A 16,223-nucleotide genomic window follows, 5' to 3' on the forward strand; every position below is an offset into this window, starting at 1 on the left:
TAATTGGAGCTGTGCCTTCACTGAGTTTCCTGGAAGCAGAGCCAGAGACTGGGGCTCAGGTGCATGGGATAAAACCTGGATAAGAAGCAAAATAGGGCTGGACACAGAGCAGAGAAAGGGTTAAAGATGCAGATCATCTAAAGTCCGGCCTTGGCCAGAGGAGAGAAATGCATTAAGTGGCATCCATAAGCCAAGAGTGCTCTTGTGCAGAGAGAAGACAGCTGTGGCCATCAGTTGCCAACACTCACGGCGCTGGGGTGTCTGCACAGGGCAAACTCAGCTCCTTCAGCCATCCAGGAAAGTGCTCTCTGAGGAGGGATGTAAACAGAGTGAAGCCACAGGACATACCGGGAGGAAAAGAATCCCAGGAAGAGGGACAAGCGAACACACAGCCCTTGAGCTAGAAGTACACCTGCCCATATGGGGACTAGAAAATTCAACTGAACAACACACAAGGTATGGAAGTGATTCCTCCTATGTTGGGAAATGTGCTTGGGGCCCACATTACATGATGTGGTCACGGTCATGAGACTCTCAGCCTCCCCATTCATGGATGCAGGGCTTCACAGTTTACACTGACCTGCCAAGTGCAGTAGCTCACTTGTGCCTCATTGAAACAATCAGAAGAAGGATTGCTAGATAAACAGGTGCGCCTGTTTCATCCAGAAGTGAGATCTCTTGATTTCTCCAACACGTCCTTCCTGACACTTGATTATACCATTACCATTCTCCCACATACACACATTCTATTCCAATAGACCAGTAAATGGAATGGTCCAATTCCAGGATTTGTGCTGGGTCATGTTTATTATCAGGGAAGGCCCTTATACATGCAATGTCAAACACTCAGGCACAATTCTCCCTCCTGCTGCCAATCTGACCCAGGGCACTCTCCTTCTATGGGGAGAAGTCTAGAAATCTTGCTGTCTCTCGCTCTCTCCTCCCTTTTCACTGTGCTATAGAATTTTCGGGTGGACCCAGAGCCTGCCCCAGGGTTAACAGGTGAACAGCTTCCTCACTCATTCCCCTCACTCCCTGCTTCTGCAGGAAGATCCTGGAACCAGGGGTGATAACACTGACTTCACTGTATGGTTGTGATGCTTGACTGCAGGACGGTAGAAGGGCACGCAGTAGGCCCCCAACCAGGGCTGGCTGTTGTACCAGCTCTCCTTTCACTGTCTTTCTCATCAGGTAGGGTAACGCTATTTCCAGCCTCAGAATAGAATAGGAACTGAAGTGGTTACCGCCAAGGGCCTGGGCTTCTGTGAGTTGCCCAGGGTCACACAGTAGGTGGCAGCACTGGTACCTGACCATCTCCTACCACAGGGCTCTTCCCACCCCTTGGTGAGGAGCCTCTTCTCAATGCGGTGATAACTCGCAAAAGCTCATAACCTGCCAGGAACCATCTGTGGCACTCTAATTGCCATGGTGAATGTGTTTTCTGCTCCAAGCATGTAATCTCTAAACTCCCATTCTGCCTTACCCTCATCTCTTTTCTTTATGAAAATTATTATTTCACTCTGTGAACCCATGGACGATTTTAGGTAGGCTGGGAACATTCTTAGCATTGTGTGTTTGATTTATGTGCATTAAGTATGCCTGGCGTCCCACTCAGTCTGAATATACTCTGGGGACTTTTCAGTCAGCTCTGGAAGGCAGGCACCTCGTGTCTCTCATCTCTAGCACAGGGTAGATCCTCAGGAAATAATGCAGTTGTTGAATTAATCAGTACAAATAGTAGCATTTGCAGCTACAAAAAATGAAGACCTAGATTAGCCATAGTAACTGAACATTTATGTAATCAGAGTGCATTTCTCCAACTTTCCCACTGATAGGAAAGATGCACATCATACAGAAATAAGATCAGAGCAATGACTTTTTAACCCAGCTTTTAAACGCCCATACATAAAAGCAAATCTCCCTAAGCTGCTCCCTCCCCACCCCCTAACAATGGGTCCTCTGCTAACTCGTGAACCTGTAGACTATGTTGTCACAGAAACCGTGACAAGCTGGCTGGCTCTCAGTCTCCAGGGAAATGGAGAGCAGGAGTGAGTGAATGAGGACCAGGTTTCACTGTCCACAGTGATGCTGGAAAGGAAAAGAAAACAAGGAGGAAAACAAGGAAAACTTGGATCTCCCCCTTTCTCCACTTGTCACCCATTGGCCTCCCAGGAACCACTTCACCACTCTGAGTTGAACTTGCCATGTCCGCAGAACGATACCAGTCATAGGACCAGTCCCAAAGAGTGTCCGCAAAGTGTGCAGCAATGAAGGCTCACTCAACAGTGTAGAGACGGGCATTTGGTGCAGTGCTTAAACACTGCTTTGGACATACACATCCCATTTCCCAAGCCCTGGGTTTGAGTGCTGGCCCCACTTCCTATCCAGCTTCCTGCTAATGCACACTCTGGGAGGAAGCAGGTGATGGCTCAAGTACTTGGATCCCTGCTACTCACCCACGTGAGAGATCTGAGTGGAGTTCCTGGCTCCCAGATTCAGCCTGGCCCAGCCCCAGCTGTTGCAGGCACGAAGGGACTGGATCAGTAGATGGAAGATCATTCTTCCTCTCTTTCCCTATCTTCTATTTTTCTTTCTATATTTCAAATAACTTAAATACATACTTTTTTATGAAAAGTGAACATCATATACTTGAAAAATATCAGAGCTGGGAGACTCCAAAGATTAAAATCTCATCCCCCTCCTTCCGTTTCCCAGAAATGATCCTGAAGCCCTGGGCACCCAGGGGGCTGCAGAGCTCCATCCATGCCACACTGCAGCTCTCCTGCCCCGCCCCCTCCTGTTCAATTGTTTTAATTTTGTGAATCCCACTCATCATTTTGCCTGCCTGCTTTCAAACAGTACCCAAGAGAGTTTTGATTAGGGAAATGCACATTTCAGCAAGAACACGGAGTATCCACAACATTCAAACCCAGTTTTGACAAAACTAAATAATAATCTTCTTAAATCTCATTCACCCCACCTCCAGATTCTTTTCCTTTTCATGTACTGAGGCCTTTTCATGTACAAGGCTCGGACACATGTTGTCAGGTAGCAAACTTAGTAATCTGGATTCCACACTCTACATGCTATCATAATGTACTCCATGTTGCTACAATCTTCATAATTATCATTTTAATGGTGTCATAATACCTCTCGATGTTGATGTACCATAATTTAACAAACTGTTCCCCTACTGTTGGACATTTAGCTCTTCTACCGTGTTTGTTACTTTAAATAATGCCATAATGAGTGTTCATTATATTTGCATCTTTATTGCACATAACCCTTGGCATATAATGAATTACATCCCTAGAGTAAAAGAAATTCTGAGACGCTGGCATTGAGAGTCAAAGGGCATAAACCTCATTAGACATTAAAACATTTATTTATTACTGTGAGTTTTTACCCAAAAGGATTGTCCCATTTCTATCAGGGGAATATACTCAATACCATTTTCACCGTGAAGTCACACCATCCTGCATGTTCTTTGTTTTGCTTAGTTTCTTGACTTTTTTTTCTGTTTGTTTGTGACACATATGCATCTTTAATTTAGAAAATGCAGACAGAAAAAGAGATAAAGAGACCAAAAAATCATTAGAACACCCCCAACCAAAATTAATCAGTACAAAAAGTTGTGCATAGTTCTTCCTGGTCTTTTTTTCTACACATATGACTTTCTCCCAAAACTTAGATTATATTTTACATATAATTCTGTTTTATTTTGCTTTACTTTTAGTTTCTTCTTAGTTTTCTCAAGTGATTTGAAAATGTTTGAAACACTTAGCTTTAATGAATACATAATATTGCATTATATCTACACCTCTCTTAATAACACCAGATATTGGGTGCTTAGGTTGTGTCTAATGCCTCTATATAATAAACAAAATTGTCGGAAACATCCTTCCGTCTAAATCTGTGTTGTTTGCTTTCACAATACAAGGAATTTGAAAGGAAAAAATTGATCAAAATGTGTATGTAGTTTTTAGGCAGCCTTGAGTATTAAAAATTGAAATGAAGAAACATTGCGGAGATGATGTCCCACCCGTCCTGTGGAAGGCAGTCTGGGACCCTGTGCGGAGCCCAGTGGTAGGCAGGGCAGTTATAAAGCCCTTTGCTAGCCCAGAGCCTCGGGGTGAGTCAGTTAACCTCCATGTCTGCTAAGTGGGATAACAACATCTGTCACCTGCTCTCTAGCGATGCAGAATAATCAAACCCCCTTCCTAATGCAGGAGATCTGAGTTAAGAAAGAGATGAGGCCCTCTTTCCATTCTGGAAGTCAGACGCAGCCAATACTCCCTCCACCTGATCCCAAAAACACACAGGTAAGAGCATGGCACAAGACCTGTGCGGAGCTAGACTTCCTGCCCAGGACCCTGCAGGGCACAACGTCAGTTACAGATATGAGCAAAGACCTCAGCAGACTCCAGAGGCCTGAGGCCTCACAGGCAGCATTTGGGGACAGCGGTGCCCTGTGATGGGGCAGCAAGAGTCCAGAGGTGCCAGGTCTTAGCTGTGTTTGTGTCCCTTGGCTCTTTGCCTGGTTTCTCTAGCCTTCATATCAAACTGTGAGCTCCCTTACACCCTGCCAATAAATTCCTTTTCTATTGTTGCAATAAAGAACCAAATAGAACAGGGAAAAGAAAGACAAACACTGCATGAGCTCACTCATATGTGGAACATAACGAAGTTGATCTCACAGAAGCAGATAGTAGAATGGTATGTCCCAGAGACTGGTAGATGGAGGGACTGAGACTGTGCTGACCAAAAGACACAAAAATTCAGCTAGACAGGAGAAATGAACCTGAGAGATTTCTCTTACAACACCATGACTATAGTTAATAGCAATCTGTTGCATGCTTGGAGAGCACCAATAAAGTGAATTGTGAGTGTTCTTAGCACCAAAAATAAGGGTGTGAACTAAGCATGTATGAACGGGCCATTAAAGAAGGAGGTGCCTTTCTCTGAAGGGAGGAGAGAACTTCCACTTTGATTATGGCCTTGTCTAAATAAGGTCAGGGTTGATGAACTCAAGAGGCTTCCATAGCTTTGGCAGCTCATGACAAGAGCCTCGAGTGATTACTGATGTTATAAATAAGAGTGTCAATTGTTAAATCAACAGCAGGAGTCACTGTGCACCTACTCCCCATGTAGGACCCCTGTCCTTAATGTGTTGTACTATGCGAAGTAAAAGTATAACTAGTACTCAAACAGTACTCTATACTTTGTGTTTCTGTGTGGGTGCAAACTGTTGAAATCTTTACTTAGTATATTCTAAATTGAACTTCTGTATATAAAGATAATTGAAAATGAATCTTGATGAAGAATGGGATGGGAGAGGGAGTGGGAGATGGGATGGTTGCTGGTGGGCGGGAGGTTATGAGGGAAAAAGCCGCTATAATCCAAAAGTTGTACTTTGGATATTTATATTTATTAAATACAAGTTTAAAAAACAAGCTTGATTTACCCATTTTACCATGGACACATATTTCAAGACATCACATTGTACCTGACAAATATATACTATTTTTGTCAGTTTAAATAACTAATTAATTTTAATTCTTAAAATCTAAATTAATTAGTCAATTTAAACAATTAAAAGGTAACTAATTAGTTATTTTTAAAAATTAAACAGAAGCCAGCTGGCACAGACCTGTAGAGACTTGAGATAAAGTCTGGAACAACATCCAACCTAGAGAGTCCACTGGCGGCTCTCATGATGATGACTGCTCCTGGGCACCGTGCAATCGTGGTCACAGTCATGACCATGGAGTAGACCCCGGGGTCCATTTGCTGCTCTGCCTGGAGCACGTTTCTAAACATCTCTGTGCTCCAGTTCTGCAGGTGTGATATCAGCACAACAGTAATACCCACCTTTGAGACTGTTATAAGAGAAGAATGAGCACAACCTCTGAGAAAAGCTTAGAGGAGTACCACTGATGAGTGTGTCAATCTCCTTGAATGACAAACATGAGGTTTTGTCAAGTCTGCAGCACCCCCACAGCTGCAGACGAGCAAACTCAGGAGACATGAAATCCGCGTATTATAAAATGGAAGCTGACGCTCAGAGAGGCTCCTTCCTGAACATTCTACAACCAATATGTACAAGAACTGGTGTGCGCCTGAGTTTGTTCATTTCAATTCCAGGTCCTCGCCCCCAGAGGTAAGCAGAGACATGCACACATCCATGTATGTGTGTGTATGTGTAAACATATAGATTTGTATATATTGCACAAGTGAAAATAGGGCTTATTTAATGGTGAGTAGTATAAACATGCATTCATGTGTGAGTGTGAATGACCCACATGGAAAAAACACCCATCAGGAGTAGGCCAGAGGGTTGCCAATGAAATATACAGAGAAGACAAGAGCAGTACCTCCAAGTGTAGTCTGTGGTAAAGAGACTTCTCTCCTGTTCTCAGCCTCTTTTTATGAGGTAGGGGGTGGTACCCTCATTGCATATATAAATGGGGTGGGGTCTTAGCACATACCCTGGTCCCAGATGAGACAAATGCATCCTGTGGAGCTAGATCAAGCCAACGGTTAAAGAAATAAACTTTACACTGGGGCCGGCACTGTGGCATAGTGGTAAAACCACTGCCTACAGTTCCGGCATCCCGTCTGGGTGCCAGTTCGAGTCCTGGCTGCTCCATTTCCAGTCGAGCTCTCTGGTATGGCCTGGGAAAGCAGTAGAAGAGGGCCCAAGTCCTTGAACCCCTGCACCCACATGGGATACACAGAAGAAACTCTTGGCTACTAGCTTCAGATCGGCCCAGCTCCAGCCATTGCAGCCATTTGGGGAGTAAATCAGCTGATGGAGGACTTTCTTGCTCTCTTTCTTTCCCTCCTTCTGCCTCTCTGTAACTCTGCCTTTCAAATAAATAAATAAATCTTAAAATAGAGAGAGAGCTAAACATCATATTGCAGGACTACAAGAATTCCAGCTCTCCTGAACATAACTGCGTAGTCACACCCTATCTGAACCAGGGCTCAACTTCAGAGTTCCCATTTTGAAGATCATGTCCTTTCAGGTACACAAGCTACCATCTGGAGTGTGTGTGTGTGTGTGTGCTGTTCTCAGTAATTATTCATGGACTAACAGTGACAAATGAATAAGTGAACAAGCGAAATTCATTGAAATCAGACTACACAAAAGAGGACAGGTTCTAATATCGGCTGATGTGCCGTTTAATTCTTGAAACACGATGACATAGATATCATCATCCCTATTCTGATAGTGAAGAAACTGAGGCTCAGGGGGATGTAGGACCTTGCTCCAGGCCCCCTGACTGGTGGGCTGACCCTGCGCTGGCCCCCCACCGCTGTCCCATCCACACTTGACAGAGTAAGTTGAACTGTGTCCATCCGTTCAACTCCCTCTCAGCACTATCTCCTGACTGAAGTGTGCAAAAATGGTATTTTTGCTACCAAATTGGCATTTAGAAGCTGGAGATGAAACAAACAAGCGTGTGACTGGTTTCTGGTGCAGGTTTTCCCGTGGCAGCCCGGGCCTCTGCCGGCCTCCCAGATCACAGCTGTTTGACTACGGGGCTGCCTGACAACTGTGCTCAGTGTCCTGTTTATACAATGAATCTATAATGTAATTTCACAAGGTTCTGAAATGCACCAAGAAGCACGCGAGGACTCTCAGCCTAATCCATATGAAACAGGCTGGAAACGCGCCTGGTAAACACGCGGAGGCAGAGAGAGGCTGCAGCCCAGGCCCACCCTCGTCTAAAAGGATTATTATTATGGAGGGAGTGGGCCAGGCGGGACCCTCGGGCAGAGTGGCCACAGACTCCCCGGACAGGCAAAGTGGGATTTATGAACGATTTATGGGAGTCTCTCAACTCACCCCTCCCACAGGAACCAGGATGTTTTTCTCTGTGGGGACAGGTGACCTTGAGTGACAGCAGAGGTGGAAGAGCAAACGCCATATTCCCGCTCCCTGAAGCATGTTGTAGTAAGACCGTGAAGTCACAGACCCTGAGAAAAGGAGGATGCGGAAATGGGGTTTTGTTCTTCATTCCTGGCTCTTGTGGATCTGTGTGTCCATTTGCTCGAGCAAACATGACACACCACCTCCTCCAGGTCAGCCCCTGGGATAGTTGTTTGAGACAGGATTACCCACAAGGTGCTCCCGTTCACTTATTAAACATGTTTACTAAGCAGATATGATGGGCCAGATGTTGTTTTGGTACCAAGGCTACAGTACCTACCACAATTTGTAAAAGTCGCTGCTTACATTCCAGCGAGGGAGACAGGCAATAGGCAAGAGGAGGAACAAGTGAGAGGATCAATGCTTAAGAGCAGGAGAAAGAGGGGGTGGAGTTGACACTACACATAGGGTGGCCAGGAAAGGGCTCACCACAACCTAATGAGACCCCTTTACAAAGATGGAAACAGAGCAACACCTTAAACTACTTATTTTCTTTCGAATTTTATAGGCAAAGAAAGAGGTCCAGCAAGGGGATAGAATTTGACCAATAGGACAGGGCTGAACCCAGATGTCCCTATAAGGCCAAAGTTGCAGCCAAAATTGCAAGCTATTTGTCACTAATTGCAAGGTCTCTCTTTCCACAAACATTTTGGAGCCACTTAGCCTTCCACTAAGGCTGGAATGGTGCCAATAAGCCAAACAAGTGTGTATGTTTCCTGCCTGCCCTTTACTCTCTCCCATCATCCCATCTGCTCTGTCCCAGAAATGCAGTCAGTCCAGACCCACTGCTCACTTGCTGGAAAGACTTGGGCAAGCTACCATGCACCTGTGAGCCTCATTTTCCTTGTAGATCAAATGAGATGATGTTACCTGGCAGGTGGCTATGGATATTAAACAATAACATGTCAACAATGTGTGGTCCCAACCAAGTAAGCTCTCAGCAACTGGTACCTCTTACTATCACCAGATTGAGATCATTAAAAGAGTGAATATTGTCCCTTTGGAGAAGAAGAACCCACAGAATGCAGCGGACAAAGGTTTGCCAAGTCCTGCAGGTACCTATTTTAATGAATAAATGAAAATGCTTGGGTAATGAGCATAGTGATTGTTTTATGTAAATGACTCTCCCGTGGAGCTTGTAAACAATTCTCGTCTCAAGGAAACATTGCTCTTGAGAGCTTGTTTACAACACCAATCTGCTTTTCCAACTTTCTCTTCCATGGACTGCACAGAGGGGCACTTGGCCCAGCTAGGAGAGAATCATGACAAATCCGGAATTGCTACCTCCAGCCTCTATGGAGGGATCCCAAGAGCTGTCAGAGGAGGCTCCACCTTAAAAGAAATGGTCCTTCGGTCTTCTACTCTGCTCTTGATCCCATCAGGGAGAATCAGGTGATAGTTATGGAGCCGATCTTTGGATATATAGAAAGAAAATCATTCCTTATAGTGGAAGGACAATGAGTCAATGTGGAAGGAACGATGGACACAGAATTCCACTATTCGTGGGAGTTGATTTAGAAGCAGGAATCGTCCATAGCAGCTAAGGCCAGTGGGTGGAGGTTTTTATAAGTACTGGGACATTAGCATTGTCTTGGAATATCTCACCACATAATGTCTGTTACAAAGAGAAAATAGCCATTTTTTGGTGGGGAAATCCATAAGACACCAATTTTATATTCATTCCAACCCAGTGAGGAAGTAGAACCCTGCCTAGTCTGTCAGACTCTGTGATGGCTCCCAGCTGGATGATCCTCACCACATCTCTGTGTGTCTCCATGTTCTCATCTCCACAATGAGGACTTCCACAGTACCTGCCCTGTGAGGATTATGCTGCAAATTGATGCACCAGCCCACAGTAAACATTCAGGGCTCAGCATGGCCCATCGTAAACTCTCAATGAGTGTTTGCCATGATAACTCTGTGGATGAGGAAAAACACAGCTCAAAGACGTTGCAAGAGCACTCACAGCGACACCCCCAAACTCTCAGCCACTAACCCCAGGTGACTCCCAGAAAGCAGCAAGTCCCAGTTGTCCAGCACTTGGCCATTTTCAAAGTGCTGCCCCACTCACGTTTCCCTTAAAAGCAGCAGAAGTCCGTAGAAGTGAACAAATGTCAGATCTCTCTTGGGTTCCACTGTACGAGGAGGGAAGACCTTGAGTCATCCCAATGACAGCACTCAAACAGGATGCAAGGATTTTGAACCCTCTTATTTTGACTCCGGTTGCTTTCAGAGCCTGAACTTGACTTTGGAAATTCCAGCCCCAGTGCCATGGGTACATGAAGTGGCCTAGGGATGGTGTGCCACTCAGAAAAAGCAACCAGAGCTGAGGGTGCCCTTCTGAACTTGAAATTCACAGCAAAATCCCTGACGTGTTTCTTCTGCCTCTGGATGCATTACACCACCGGATTAAGGTAAGTAAGAAAAGGTTCTGACAGGGAATCAGGGAGACGTACAAGCAAGGATTAGAGACGAAGGCTGACATCAGCCTGTGAGCCTTCAAGGTCAAGTTAAGGAGGATGTCAGGTGCACTCAGGCAACAAGAGAAAACATCTTGGCTTTTGTCTTTAAACGTGCCATTTGTCACCGTCTCGCTTTGTCATCTGGGGGAATTTATCTGCAGGGTTCAACGAGAGAGTGCCCTCTCCACCCAAATGAAAAGGTGCCCCTTGCTGGAGTCCTTGCAAAGCTTCTCCTCAAGGCACATGCAGTGGCCGGAGTCAGTTCAGCACATGAGCCTTCGTCAGCTCAGGAAAACAGACCTGAAGTTCACACTCACACCATGAGGAGACAGAACCCACAGATGCCACCTGGGTCAAAAGACTCCCACCCCCGTCTCAGCCCTGCTAAGGCTGTGATACAGATTCAATCTCTCTCTCTCTCTCTTTCTCCTGCTCCCTGGGAAAACTAAATCTCATCTGTCTGCAGTTAGCAGAAGCCTGGAGTAACTGGATTCGCTGCTGGAACAAAAGATATATGTGACGTTAACAGTTCATTGAGCTGTGAGATGAACAAGACGGGTGCTGAAAAGGAAACCTGAGCCGAGAGTACATTTCCAGTGTTAATAAAGCTTCTCTTTTGTTGTATGTTTCCAAACACTGACTCCAGGATGGGCGCCATCCGTTTCCTTCTAGAATTAGACAGGCCTGCAGATTTAAGGCATCGGAGAGCATCACTCGGCCCTATTAATGGATAGCACAAGGTGCTGCGTCAGGAACTTGCCCCCATCTTTAGCTCTGGCTGCAATTATTTTGCTGGCTTGACAAAGTGTGTGCCTCCTGTTCACCCAGAGAAGGTGCAGTCCACTGTGAAACCACCGCATTCCAAAGCTCAGCCCTGTGCATGTGCACGCAAGGATGCTTATCATGGTTACACCATCAGCAGTGCAGAAATACAAGTGCCTACACACCCGACCACTGGTGATTAGCTGATTAAACTATGGTTGAAGCATGCATGGGGAAGTTCTCTACGTGTTCCATTAAAGGCAGGTTGTGGGCCAGCACTGCGGCTCACTAGGCTAATCCTTTGCCTGTGGCACCAGCACCCCGGGTTCTAGTCCCGGTCGGGGTGCCAGATTCTGTCCCGGTTGCTCCTCTTCCAGTCCAGCTCTCTGCTGTGGCCCGGGAGGGCAGTGGAGGATGGCCCAGGTCCTTGGGCCCTGCACCTGCATGGGAGACCAGGAGGAGGCACCTGGCTCCTGGCTTCGGATTGGCACAGCGTGCCAGCCACAATGCGCGGGCCGTGGCAGCCACTTGGGGGGTGAACCAATGGAAAAAGGAAGACCTTTCTCTCTGTCTCTCTCTCTCTCTCTCACTGTCTAACTCTGCTTGTCAAAAAAAAAAGGCAGATTGTAGGAGGATATTGGTTGGCATGGAAAAGTATTCATGATTTATTGCAAAGTATAAAAAAAGGCAAGGTATGTAACAGCATGCACAACACAACCCCATGTGCTTACAAAGTGTGATATAAAAGAGTAAGCATCAGAATCTGTGGTCTAGCTTCTCAGAAGAGTTGACTCTGCTAAGTCGAGAGCCATGATCATCTTGATGATTTTAAAATAAATGAGAATTGACTTTGGCTACAGGTGCTCATAAAAGATAAAGTGTTCTGCATCACAGAGAAGGAGGTGGGGGTTTTTTAAGGTTTTTTTTTTTTTTCCGGGGGAGACCCTTTTCTGAGATGAGGGAGAGGGAGGAGTGGTGTTTCAAAGGGGGAAAGCTGAGGTGGTAGAAAGATGAAATGAGGGGGCCGGTATTGCAGTATAGGAGGTAAAAGCTGCCTCCTGCAATGCTGGCATCCCATATGGCTGCCGGTTCATGACCCAGCAGATCCACTTCTGACCCAGCTCCCTGCCTATTGGCCTGGGAAAAGCAGCAGAAGATGGCCCACTTGCCAGGGCCCCTGCTCTCACATGGGAGACCCAGAGGATCCTGACACCTAGCTTCAGCCTGGCCCAGCCCTAGCCATTGCAGCCATTTGGGGAGTGAACAAAGGGATAGAAGATCTCTCTCTCCCTCGCCCTATCTGAAATCTTTTTAAAAAGGAAGAAAGATGAAATGAGACGAAAGGAAAGAAGGCCTTTGTAGGGATGAGACTGAGAGCATCACATGGTGTGAAGAAACCTACGTGAGGTAGAACAGGCAAAGGAAGTATTAAGGATGGGGGTGCCTCGAGTCCACTTTAAAGTCGTTAGGATCTCTGTGACATAAACACTTCCTACAGTTCCTTCCCAAATTGACACAAATTGGGATGTAACTGTTTGGTGTGATGAGGTTTTGGGGGGAAGTTGAGGACATTCCTGCCTGGACCAAGATGGTACAGAATGCATGCAGACCAAGCTGGAGGCTTGAGTCACACAGGGCCTTGGGTCTGTCATTCCACACCCCACACTCACCTAGAGAATTCTCTGAAGCCCTCCAGGCGCTTCAGACTTGCATAGTAGAACTAGAGCTTCTGTTGCATGGCAAAAACCGAGTCTTGAAACGCTTAAAAAGCAGGCCCTGGGTCACACAGACACCCAGACCTGTGGGATTCCAGATCACGCTCTTGCTGACACATGAGCAGCCCCGCTGCTGGTCCAGCTGCTCCAATGACCTGCTAAATAGGGAGCAGATGCTCCCCAATAACCATGCCATGCCTGTGGCCATCTCCTGCATCAGCCAAACAGGAGCCAAAGCAAACAAAGGATTTTGGTTTTACCCATGCACAAAGCCTCCTCAAGCTCCCTTGGCCTCACCCAAACAGCAAATGGCCAAGGACCTATCATCTTTCTTGCCTTCTTCTGATTGGATTTCTAGCTGATTGAGAAAGTGGCCACTTCACACCCTTCAGAAGCTTCAGCCACTTAAGGGGAGCTCACAATAGCTAACCTCTGGGGATCCCTTCCAACCATGAGATTTGTGAGAGGATTCACTCATTGGCCAAGTCAGGAGAACAGACACTTAGTAAAAGGATGTGAGAGAAAAGGTGGAGGGCATATATGGTGCTGTAGGGATGAGCTACCCCTGCTCAGCCCTGTGGGAAATGAAGGTACCAGCTGAGAAAACAATGGAAAACTCTTGGGATTTGACCTCATGGGGGCCTTGGGCCATCTGAAAATGAACGTGAGAACATTCCAGAAACAGAGAACAGAGTGAGCAGAAGTTCAGAGAAGGGGGCACCTACTGTAGCCAGGAACAACCCACTGTCACTTGACTTAAGTGGAGGGTGGCTCAAGGAGGAGCAAGAGAGGATGGCTCCAGGTAGCACAACATCTCGGGTCGCAACTGCTGTTCTGGGGGGCCATAGATGGATTCTGATCAGGGGACCCCATGGGCAGAGAGAGTACAGGCAGGACAAAAAACAGGGGAAGGTAAAGTCAACCCAGAGGCAGGGAGCCCATTGGAAAGACGAGGCAAAGTCTAGGAAAGAGAAGATAAAGGTTGCATGGGGGACAAAGGGGTACTGGGAGATGTGTAAGTGACAAAGACGCAAGGCTGGTGACCAAGAGTATGTGGCAAGTGAAGGTGAGGGAGGAGCCACAGTGGATGCCAAGTACCTGGACTAGGGATGGGGATCAGTGCTGAACACTGAGGAGGGGCCCTGAACACCAAGGAGGGCGTCCGTCAGGAGGAGCAAATCAAACACTTGAGTGGCCATTGGGAGGGATGGAATGTCCAGGGAGAGGGGTCAGGAGGTGGCTGGAGGTGAGAGGCGAGAGGTCAATACCCACAAGGTCAATCATTGGCATCATCTAGTTGCCCAGTCTCCTTCCTCTCCAACAGGGTGCCCCACAGGCTATGGGCTAATGCCTTTACTTCTTCTCTTTCTCTGTCCACTCTCTAAGGAGTGGTGCATTGGTGAACAACAGTGGGAGGGTCCCTGGGCTCCCTTCTGCTCTTCATCTGATATTCAGTGAGAATCCCTCCCCATGTAAGCTCCAGCCCCTTTTCAGAAGGCAGGCTTCTCACTCTCTCTCTCTCTCTCTCTCTCTCTCTCTCTCTCTCTGTGTGTGTGTGTGTGTGTGTCTCCCTCCCTCCCTCCTACCCCTCTCCTCCCCCCCACTCCTCTCCTCCCCTTATTTGACTCTTTCTGCTGTCTCTCTGCTCTTTGTATTTTTTTTATTTTTATATTTTTTTGACAGGCAGAGTAGACAGTGAGAGAGAGAGAGACAGAGAGAAAGGTCTTCCCTTTGCCGTTAGTTCACCCTCCAATGGCCGCCGCGGCCGGCGCCCTGTGGCCGGCACACCGCGCTGATCCGATGGCAGGAGCCAGGTACTTCTCCTGGTCTCCCTTGGGATGCAGGGCCCAAGCACCTGGGCCATCCTCCACTGCACTCCCCAGCCACAGCAGAGAGCTGGCCTGGAAGAGGGGCAACCGGGACAGAATCTGGCACCCCGACTGGGACTAGAACCCGGTGTGCCGGCGCCGCAAGGCAAGGGATTAGCCTAGTGAGCCGCGGCGCCGGCCTCTTTGTATTCTTTTAAGATATATTTTTTATTTGAAAGGCAGCATCATAGAGAGGCAAAGACGGAGGCAGAGAGAGATGGCACACCAGTGGTTCACTCCCCAAATGGTCGTAACAGCCAGAGCTAGGCAGATCCGAAGCCAGGAGCTTCTTCCAGGTCTCCCACATAAGTGCGGGAGCTGAGGGACATGGTCCATCGGCCACTGCTTTCCCAGGCCATAGCTGAGAGCTGGATTGGAAGTGGAGCAGCTGGGACAAACTGGTGCCCATGTGGGATACTGGCACTGCAGGCGGCGGCTTTACCCGCTATGCCACAGCACCAGCCCCTGCTGTTCATCTTTTTGCTTTGGGATCATTCCCTCCCTCTGCCTCTGGTTGTCTGACTGTTTCTGTGTGTGTGCACGCACATTTGTGTGTGACTGTGTCTGTCTGTCTCTGTGTCCTCTCACATATGCCTGACCTCTCTCCATCCCGCTCTGACCACGTGGTGTCCTGGAGGACAGAGCCACTTCACCCTGAGAGGAAGGCCAAGTCGCTTTCCTAAAATGGGGTTGAACTGGAACACAGCCCTCCCGGGACTGTCAGCTGTGTAAGTAGAGGGAGAGTTCAGAATGTGAAACCTGAGGCACTCAGAGAACATTTCATAAACAGACTGGGAGGAAGCAGAATTACACCAAGTCCCTCCAGAGGCTCCCAGCATGCTTAGAAAGAGACCTAACCTCCCCGGCCAGCCCTGCCCTGCCACCGCCCACCTCACTCTTCCCCTCTTCTGTGCTCAGCCACACTGGCCCCGTGGCTACTCCTCACAGCCGTGAATCTACTGCCCTAACCTGAATGTCCAAGAAATCCACTGGCTTGTTCTCCAGTCAGGCTTCAGCTCAAGAGTTGCTATCCTGAGCATCCCTCTTGGGCCACTGGGAGTGTTCCAGCCACATCCCAATCCCTTTCCCCGACTTGACTTTGCATCACAGGACTGATCATACTGGGAGAGGGACATGTCTGTGTGTTTGGATTATTGACCACAGGAGCAGTTTGTCTGCTTGTCACCATCAAATCCCATGCTACTTGAAGCACATTTGGCACTTAGTAGGTGCTCAAGAAATATTGTTGAGTGGCAGAATTATGGTTCCATAATCTTCCACCCCACCCACCCCATCTGTTTGGAAATAACTCATCTTTGTTACAGCCGACACTAGGAGCACACCTCCTGGCTGGCAGTGACGTACGTGAATGTTTATTCCTTCAACAGTCATAAGAGGCAGGCAGCTCCAATTTACAGATGAGGAAACTGAGGCACAGCTAACAAAGCCAAAAGCAAATATTGCAAAGCTGAGGTTCAGG

This window comes from Oryctolagus cuniculus, chromosome 1 (assembly GCF_051225735.1).
Source record: "Oryctolagus cuniculus isolate XC-2025 breed Fujian yellow rabbit chromosome 1, ASM5122573v1, whole genome shotgun sequence".
Taxonomy (NCBI): Eukaryota; Metazoa; Chordata; class Mammalia; order Lagomorpha; family Leporidae; genus Oryctolagus; species Oryctolagus cuniculus.